We start from the raw sequence: 9,445 nt of genomic DNA, 5'->3' as shown, positions 1-9,445 counted from the left end.
AAGCTCTCAAGGACATAAAGGAAGACGCAGATAAACAGTGATTTTTACCGTTCATTCAACCATTTGAACAGAGAGAGAGAAGCCCAAAATCTGACCGGTAAGAAATTCTTATCTTTCTGCCGGGATGCCAGGCTTCTGGGTTCCCTTTCCCTGAGTGGCCCTAGTGACTCAGCTTCCTGCAACATCATGTTGGGGGCCAAGCCACATCATAAAGGAAAATTATTTTTTTTCTTTCTGGCCAGAGTAAAATACGTATGACAAAACATAGACATTAGCCACTCTGCTTAGCACCCAATATCAAATTGGCAAGCCTCCAACTTGTCTCTGTTTGGGCCCCATCATCATTAATCCAACCTCCGGCCAGGATTTTCAACATGTGGTCTCTGGGCAAGATGGTCGCCCTGAGTAATAGAAAAGATAAGGAAAAGGAGAGAGAAAAAATCATTGCCTGTGGCAGGGTGGGGAAGGTGAAATGATCAGGGAGGCCAGAGAAAGACCCACCCATTGCAGCCACATGGAAAAGTTCAGGTGGCTGCTTCTCAGTAGAAAGGGGATCTTTTCCAGCAGTCTCATCAGCTCTCAAGTTTCCCCTTTTAGGAGGGAAAAAGCTCCCCATGTCCCACGATCCTGTACATGCCTAATCCTGTCACCCACAGCCATCAGCAAAGAGTGCAAGGCAGATTATTCCAAAGACAATAGCAGTTGACCTCCTGTAGTGCCAAAATCATTCTTAGCCAAAAGGGACTTCACCAAGAGCCTTCATTTTTAAATGTACTTCAGTGCATTGTTGTTCCTTCAGAACGTTCCACTGTAAGTTATCTTTAGTAAGATTTTGCTGTTTCTGTAAGACTTCGCTGCCTCCCAGGCCTAAAGTATAAACCAGGAGGAACTCAGTTTTCCAGAAATTAAGGATCCCATTTTTACCTACAATATTGGCTTTACTCTCAGGTTCTCTTGATTAACTTAGCCAATGATTTTTTTCCTACCTAAGTACACAAGAAAAATTAAACAAAGGGGTGGAACACAAAAATCCCTGTGAATTTTCAAAAGCCAAAGTTTATAACCTCTGCAATGTTACAGCTTACTACCAGTTCCTTTCTGACCCAGTCAGATGTAAGAGGCCACTAACTGGATCCAAGCCAGTTAATTCCTGGATCAAATCTGTTCCCAGACCCAGTCCAGTTTCTGTCACAACTCCAAACCCAGTTTGGATCAGAAATTTGCTCAAAGAAACTCAGAGAGCTCAAAACACAAATCCGTGGAGCCCTGAAATCTGAGAGCAAGCTCACCCATGATCCCCAGTGGCTCTGAGAGATCAATGGACACAAGTGGGTCCTGCAGGTACCTTGCGTGTTCATTCAGCTCTTCTAGAAGCACTCCACTTCAGATCCCACTTCTGACACCATCTGATAAAAGAAAAACTTCAGCTGAATTAAATTTAAAGGAGTTGAATTGAGCAGTAAACGATTCGCGAATTGGGCAGCCCCCAGAATCACAGCAGATTCACAGAGATTCCAGGGGTGCCTCATAGTCGGAACAAATTTATGAACAAAAAAAGGTACAGTGACTTACAGGAATAGGAAGTGAGGTACAGAAACAGTGAGATTGGTTACAGCTTGACGTTTGCCTTATTTGGACGCAGTTTGAACATTCAACCTCTGTGAGTGGTTGAAGTATGGCCGCTGGGATTGGCCAACACTCAGCCATTGTTACAGGTGCATACTATTAAGTTAGAGTTTCAATTTTGTCTGACTATTAAGCTAGGTTACAGTTCATTCACAAGGATTCAAATATAGAATTACAGAGTCCTTCTCAGGCCATATTTAGTTTATTTTAACAATGGGCATAAAGTCCTCAACATTGGGAAGGGGAAAAAATGGCATATGACAGATATTTAAATTCATGAATCTTAGTCACTCAATACTTTTCTACATTAAAATTAAAAGAAGCAATATTTAAGAAAAGAAGTCAAAGTCCTCGTGGCGTTCATTAGCCAAGTGCACCAGGGAACTGATTAGTGATTGAAAGCAGCCTCTTAGACAGCAACTGCTGTCATAAAATCCACAAATACCACAGTAGGTGGGTTATAGAGAGTTTTTAAATGGCTAGATGTGCATAGAATAGTGTTTAAAAGCAAAAGAATACATTGATAGCTTCAAGCGGCAACTGATAGTAAAGAGAAAATAAAAAATAATTGGTATTAAATATTGTCTGGAGTCATTTAGTGAAAATATTGGTTCTCAAAGTGTGGTTCCTGTGGACCAGCAGCGTTAGCATCACCTAGCAACTTAAGAATGCAAATTCTCAGCCTCCACCCCAAAATTACTGAATCCGAGCCTCTGGGGTGGAATCCAGAAATCTATGTTCTAACAAGCCCTCCTGGTGATCCTGTGGGATACTCAAGTTTGAGAACCATTGTGGGGATGAGGAGTCCTGACCACAAGGCAGTGTGGTAAGGTGACCAAGACTACCAGCGTTGAAGTAAGACAGCCCTGAGTTTGTATCTCACATCTGATTCTAGCTATGTGAATTCAGGCAAGTAGTTACACCTTCTAAGTCTATTTATTAGTGTGCCTATCCTAGAGATTTTTTGCAGGGATTAACCAAGAACATTCATGAAACCATATTAGCTATTGTTTCATCGTCAGCATCATCTTAGGACTCTCTGAAGGCATGACTATATTCTTTCCCTGAGTACGAAGGCACTGAGTAGTCAATGTTCAATATATTCTATAAAAGATAACAAGAAGATGGGTACCATTTCATGGTAAGATTTGTATATGAATGGATAAATTAATAATAATAATAACTTCTATATGCTTACTATATATTTGACATTGTTTTAAATGTTTACATATATTAACTCATTTAATCCTATTTAATCCTCACCATAACCCTATAAGGTCTATTATTATCTTCACTTCACAGATGAGGAAATTGAGGCACAAGGGGCTAAGTGCCTGAAGTTACAAAGGTAGACAGTGATTAAATACAGACAATTTGCCTCAAAGTCTTTGTGCTTAACCACTGTGCTACATCATTTCTCAAAGTTAAAAACAAGTTTTGACATTTAAGGCATAGATTTCAATTGTCTAGAAAAATACACTTACATGGAATATCTCATTCTCTAAGAAATCAGAAAAAAATGAAATATTTTATTCTTATTTCTACTACGTGCCCTCTCAGCATCTCTTCCATATGCATTAAATGCATCCAACTGATTCCAAAGAAAAGGTGGTAGCCTGAAAAGCAGGATGACTATTCCCTCTAAAATGGAAGAAGAAATAGAGCCAGGGAGAGCCAGTGAGAAATCTACAGGATGGGGAATTCATTGAGTTGCCCAGTTTCTCATTTTCTCAGTGCAAGGGCATTCCAGGATAGCAGAACAAACTATTACCCTCTGGCAGCAGCAATATCTCTGCTATGTCTGAGTCAGATGCTCAGGCAGTTGAATGTACTATGGGGAAATAAGAACAGAGCTCAAGCAGGGCAGACTGCCTTGCTTTGAGTGGCACTCTATGTGCCTGAGCAAACTGCCTGGATACCTGTGACTGGATGAGAGGAAGTAGTTTCCTTGACCTTGCTTGATAGATTTTACTGGCATTTGTCAGGGCTTTTAAAACTTCTCAGTGTTTGAAGCAAGAGAGTTTAGACTCCAAGACTGCAAAAAAGGAGGCAGTTTTTTAGATAGAAAAGGAGGCAGTTTTTTAGATAGAAAGATCAATTTTACCCTTAACTCATTCAATCTCCAGTTTTTGAATGCCTGCCAAGTTCTTTCAGCTTCTTCAAGGTGACCAATCCAAATAATTCACTCACTGTTTCAACACTCTTAATTGCCAGTATTTTTAAGACATACAGTGTTGTGATAAGAAAAAAAGAAAAAGAAAACTCTCTCTATACTTCCCAATGCCAGAAAACAATCTAAAATGAAATTGAGAGAATGTGAGATTAGCTTTTCCTCTTATTATTTAAGATGAAATATTCATTGGACCAGGTTTTTGGCAGAATGGAAATTTCAATGTGTGCTTACTCCTCTCGTTAGCTCTTACTGAAAATGCCATCTCATTTCTCACACACGCTCCCTGAACATCTTAGCTAATATGTCTGGAAAAAGACATTCAAAAGGAAATATCTATGTTTTACTCTATAAATTTTCCCACTATCTACTCTGTAAAGAAAAACTAGAAGTAATAAGATTTCCTGTAGGTCAGAGTAAAATGTTTCCTTTCACTATTGCTGTACATTTACACCAATCATAAGAGTTTTTCTCAATGAGAAAATTTTCTGCAGCTTTGATATCCAACTTGTGTGCAAAGAATCACTAAAAGTTAAAGTACCTTGAGCTTCTCCTGGATGTGTAACAATATGAAAGAACTAATATTAGTTTTTAAGTGTGATAATACTGGTTTTGTTATTTAGCTGATCTCATTCAGGAACTAAGCTTCCCACATAACAGAAGAGGTATATAAGGTCTACAGAACAAATTGCCTCAATGTCTTTTGTGACAAAGGTATGAGGTAAACTATGCCTTTGTATAGTTTACAAACTTTTTGTAAGTGTCATGAATTTAAAGGGAATATCTTCTTATTTTCCATCTTATAGAATTTCTTTTGGTAACCCCCAAAACTCTCAGTGAAGTACATTTCATGTAGTTTTTATGGTTGTGTTCTAGGTTGAAGAGATGAGGGAGCAATGGGAGCTGTGGCTTCCTCCCTCTGCCATCAACACTTTGCTAGTATGGGCAGTTGCCAGTGTGGACAGGGTTTCAGGCTTGGGCCAACAAAGATGTAAGGGTAGGTACCTGCAGCAGCACTGAGAATAACCAAGTAGACAAGTAAGACACCTTTAGGGGAAAGAAAAATTAAAAAGTAAAAGAAACAACAACAAAATTTTTATTCCAAATATACAGAGTGAAATTACAATGTGAGATTGATTAACAATGTAAAACTAATCTCCCTACCAGATAACACTAATTACCAAAGGATAAATAGTAACCTTACAGTTGACAAACCTGTCAGTCCCATCTTAACCCAAATGATCAAAGTTAACATCAACAGGAAAGGGGTATTCACATCCTGTGCCTCCTGGTAGGATGCACTGACAGCAACGCGACATGACTTCCTGCCAAAGCCACGAGGTGACATCAGACAACCCCATACTGAGGGGTAGTCTACAAAACAAATGGCCTGTACTATTCAAAAAAGTCAATATCATGAAATTCAAAGGAAGACTGTTCCAAGTGAAAGAGATTAAAAGGACATGACAACTGAATGCAACACATGATCTAGAGAACATTATTGGAACAAAAGATAAAATCTGAAGAAGGTCTGTAAATGAGATAATGGTATTGTTTTAATATTAAATTCCTGATTTTAATCAGTGTGTTGTGGTTATGTAAGAGAATGTGCTTGCCTTAGGAAAACACACTTTGAAGTATTTAGGAGTAACAGGATTCATGCCAGCAACTTTCTCCCAAACAGTTCCTAAAAAACAATACAGAGAAAGAAAGAGAGAAGAATAAAGCAAATACTGTATAGTAAAAATGTTCTTTATTGGATCCTAGCAACTTTTCTGTAATCTGAAATTATGTCAAAATTTTAAAATTGAAATGCAAAACTTTAGGGTAAATATGATGTCACCATAGTTCAAGGAAAAAGGGGAAAAAAAAGTTCACTCTGTTCATAGAGAGTCTCCTTGAAGGCACATGCCAGTCTCTAGACTTGCTTCCCTGTCCTACTGTTCAACCATCTTTTCCCCGCAAATGTTCTCACAGCTTCTCACTGCCAACCGCTTTCCCACTCCAGAAAACCCTTACCATCTTGAGACCTGTGCAATACACTGAACTCAATAAGCCAGTGCCCAGAGACTGGGTAATTCTGACTAGAATGAAACAAACAGAGGGAGGGGGCTAGAGTGGATGAAGGTGGCATGTTAAGAACCTGCCTGAGATGAGGTCCTTCCATTGGTGTGACATGCCTCCCTATCCTTCCTGCTCAGTTAGAAAATAGTTACTGTATCAATCTGGCATATCTCTTTTTTTGACACACACATGCAAAAGAACAAGGAATGATTTTTCAGAAACTACCGAATAGGTTCATACTGAAGAGGAGATTGTTCTGTACAAATTGAGTGATCTTCACACACTCCCTTTTCCAGCCAGGAGACAGCACTTTTTGTTATGAATGTTCATTCCAACTACTACTCTCATATTCATCCTCTAGTTTCCAAACACAGGGAGAGGCTCATTGGTGGGTAAGACAAATCTATCTCTTCAGGAAACAGAGCTGTCTGTCCTTGCTTAGCAAATTCTGGCCACCAAAAGACCCAGGGAAGCTCTGAAATTACAGATTTTCTATACCTTAGTCTAGACAAATATTTTAGGTTGGGTGTTTCCACAGGAATGCAGCAGGAGAGGACATCATCCTCCATCCATAATAACTGCTGGGGATGTTGGGAGTGGGCAGATATGAAGTGAGGGTTTGGAGCTGCCAAGCTCCACCTTTCCTCTGGGTCTTTGTTCAATGTGGTCTCCTCTTCCTGGAATCCATCAGCAACCTTAGTGTTTACTCTCTATTCTCCCTTCCTAACACCTTTCCATTTTGCACTTTGTTTCCACCCAGTTGCTGTCACCCTCATTCAGGCTGTAAGCTTAGCCCTTAACCTAAAAGTTACCAGTTAGAGGAAGCACTGGGAGGTAAACAAAATCCAACTCAATGTCATTAAAAGAACTATACCTGCCAGTCCTAATAAGAAAAAATATGAAAATAGTTCAGAGTGGAGTGACACAGTAATAGACTAGCTGAAATCAACCAAATGGACCAAATGTGGTAGAGAAAAGTATTAGGTAATGGATGACTTGAATCTGGAGGACTCAGGCACATTGACAGCCAAAGATGTCAAAAAATTTTCAAGGATATCTGTAATGCTAGAGCTCAAATGTCTCAGATGACATCTCTGGTTAACATTCACCCTCAGCCAGCTAAAAGTATAACCTCCGAAAGTGCTTAGCATGCTAACCCTGAAATTGTTTGGATAGCATAATTGTTTCCAAGAGAATCAAGAGCTGTAAACTTGTAGAATTACATACACATATATAGGATTAAGTAAATCAAACTGATAGTGCTAATATTTTTAGTGAGGTTTAGAAATAGTCACTATATTTAGGAGAATTTGACCTGTTACTAAAATCATCTGTGTAATTCCAAATTAAAGTGATGAGACTAATTGACAAAGATTCTATGTCAAAATTAATCAGTATTAGAGACTTTATAAAAGCCTAAGACATACCTTCTATAATTTAAATTTATCCTATTATGATAGTTATTTAAGTACTGAGAAGGCTTTTTCAGATGACTAAAGAATTTAAATATGAAAAGGAAATGTATCAACTTTGTCAGTATAGTTTAAAATGTTTAAGGGGGTTTAAGTTTATAAATGGAATCAAACATTAATTAAACACCGCTTTAAAAGTAATTTTCAAAATTTGCGAGATGTCTAAGTAGAATAAAATAATTCTAGTTATTTTACTAGATGTCTAAGTAGAATAAAATAATTAAGTTAAATCTACTTAGATGTCTAAGTAGAATAAAATAATTAAGTTAAATTTCAAAGCTTTAAGAGCTATGTTTGTTACATACAAATTTAATAAATTGAATATTAAATTTTTTAAATGAAGTTTGCTTTGGATAATCCTTTTGGGACCCCAAAAGTACACATAAGTACAGAAAACTTCCCTTGACAAGATGGCCACAGTAGCGTCCTAACCGGGCTCTCCTTCTGTGTTTTCCCTCACGGTGTAGTTTGAGCATAGCTAAGAGATGATGTTCCCAAAATACCGTTATAGAACTTGTCTCTTCAAAAATCAATAATGTTTTTACTTTTCCCTTTTTTTGTATAAACAAATGAAAAACTAAAAGAAATCTTTTTGTTTTTACTTCATCCATTGCTTTGTTAGTATCTTATTCACCTCCAAGATTCCATTTATTTTTATCCAGAAAGTCACCTTAATAAGTTACTACCTCACAAAATTAATTTCAGCCTCTATTCTCTATTGTACTCAGTTTAATACTACTTTGGTTCACATTTAACAAGTTCTTTGCTAAGTGTCAGCAGTTTAAAACCCTGTTTCATGTAACCTGTTTCTAGGTTGATGTAAACTCTGATTTTTTCTTACATTTAAAAACACAATTTGGACAAAATGTATTATTATGTCCATGGAAAGCTCCAGAATTTTCATAATGCAACCTTGAGAAAGATTTCTGAGATTTATTGAAAAGTTTGGCAGAGAATGCTGGCTGCTTACCTGCTAATCCATTCTCTCCTTCCCTTAAGTATCAGAATCCCAAATTTTTATCTAGGTATATTACTGGTTGAATAAATAACTAATTTCCCATCCTCCCTATCTGCTACACGTGGCCAGGTGATGAGCCAATAAGAGCTGAACATAACTTTTATCTGAGACTTCAGAAGTAGATGCTGAAAGAATCTGACTCAGTGTGCTAGGACTATGAGGTGACCTTGAGGATTGAAGCTATGTGTTAGCATTGCAGAGTACGAATAGAAGTCTCCTGATCTCTGAAGGCAGTGTAGAGATATCTTCAGACTTTTTTCATATGAGAGACAAATAAACCTCTACCTTGTTTAAATTACTGCTACTTTGGGATTTTCCATTATGTGCAATTGAACCTTTGGGATTTTCCATTATGTGCAGTTGAATACTTGGGGATACAATCAATATATACAGTTGTAGACTACCTTCCCCAGAGTACAATATACAGTGGTGATTTTATATTTATTTATTTACATAATGACCCAAAGAGGCACATTGTTTTAAATATTACTAATGAGCATTTTTACAGCAAGTTTCTTGAAACCAGTAAATAGAATCCTCCATCACAATTAAATGTCTAACATTGATGCCTTTTGTCATACAAATGATAAATTACATAAACTTGCATTATTAGACTTTACCAAGAAAGGCATGATTGAAGAAAATGCCTCTAGTAACTATAATCACTAATTTTATGTCACTTACAGAGTAGGAAAAAATGTTGGATGTACTAAATTAAAATAATAAAGGCAGGTTGGGCACGGTGGCTCAGGCCTGAAATCCTAGCACTTTGGAAGGCCGAGGAGGCCAAATCACTTGAGCTCAGGAGTTTGAACAAGTCTGGGCAAATGTTGAAACCCAGTCCGTACTAAAAATGCAAAAATTAGCCAGGTATGGTGGCAGACGCCTGTAATCCCATCTACTCGGGAGGCTGAGGCACGAGAATCGCTTGAACCAAGGAGTTGGAGGTTGCAGTGAGCTGAGCTCACACCACCGCACTCCAGCCCGGACAACCGAATGAGACTCTAAGTAAATAAATAAAAGCAACTAAAATTTGTATTGTATGCTGCAATAAAATATCTCAGGTACTTCTCACAATAATCCTATGAAATAGGC

This window comes from Pongo abelii, chromosome 3 (assembly GCF_028885655.2).
Source record: "Pongo abelii isolate AG06213 chromosome 3, NHGRI_mPonAbe1-v2.0_pri, whole genome shotgun sequence".
Taxonomy (NCBI): domain Eukaryota; kingdom Metazoa; phylum Chordata; class Mammalia; order Primates; family Hominidae; genus Pongo; species Pongo abelii.
The sequence above is the reverse complement of the archived record's forward strand: the minus strand, read 5'-3'. Positions refer to the sequence as shown.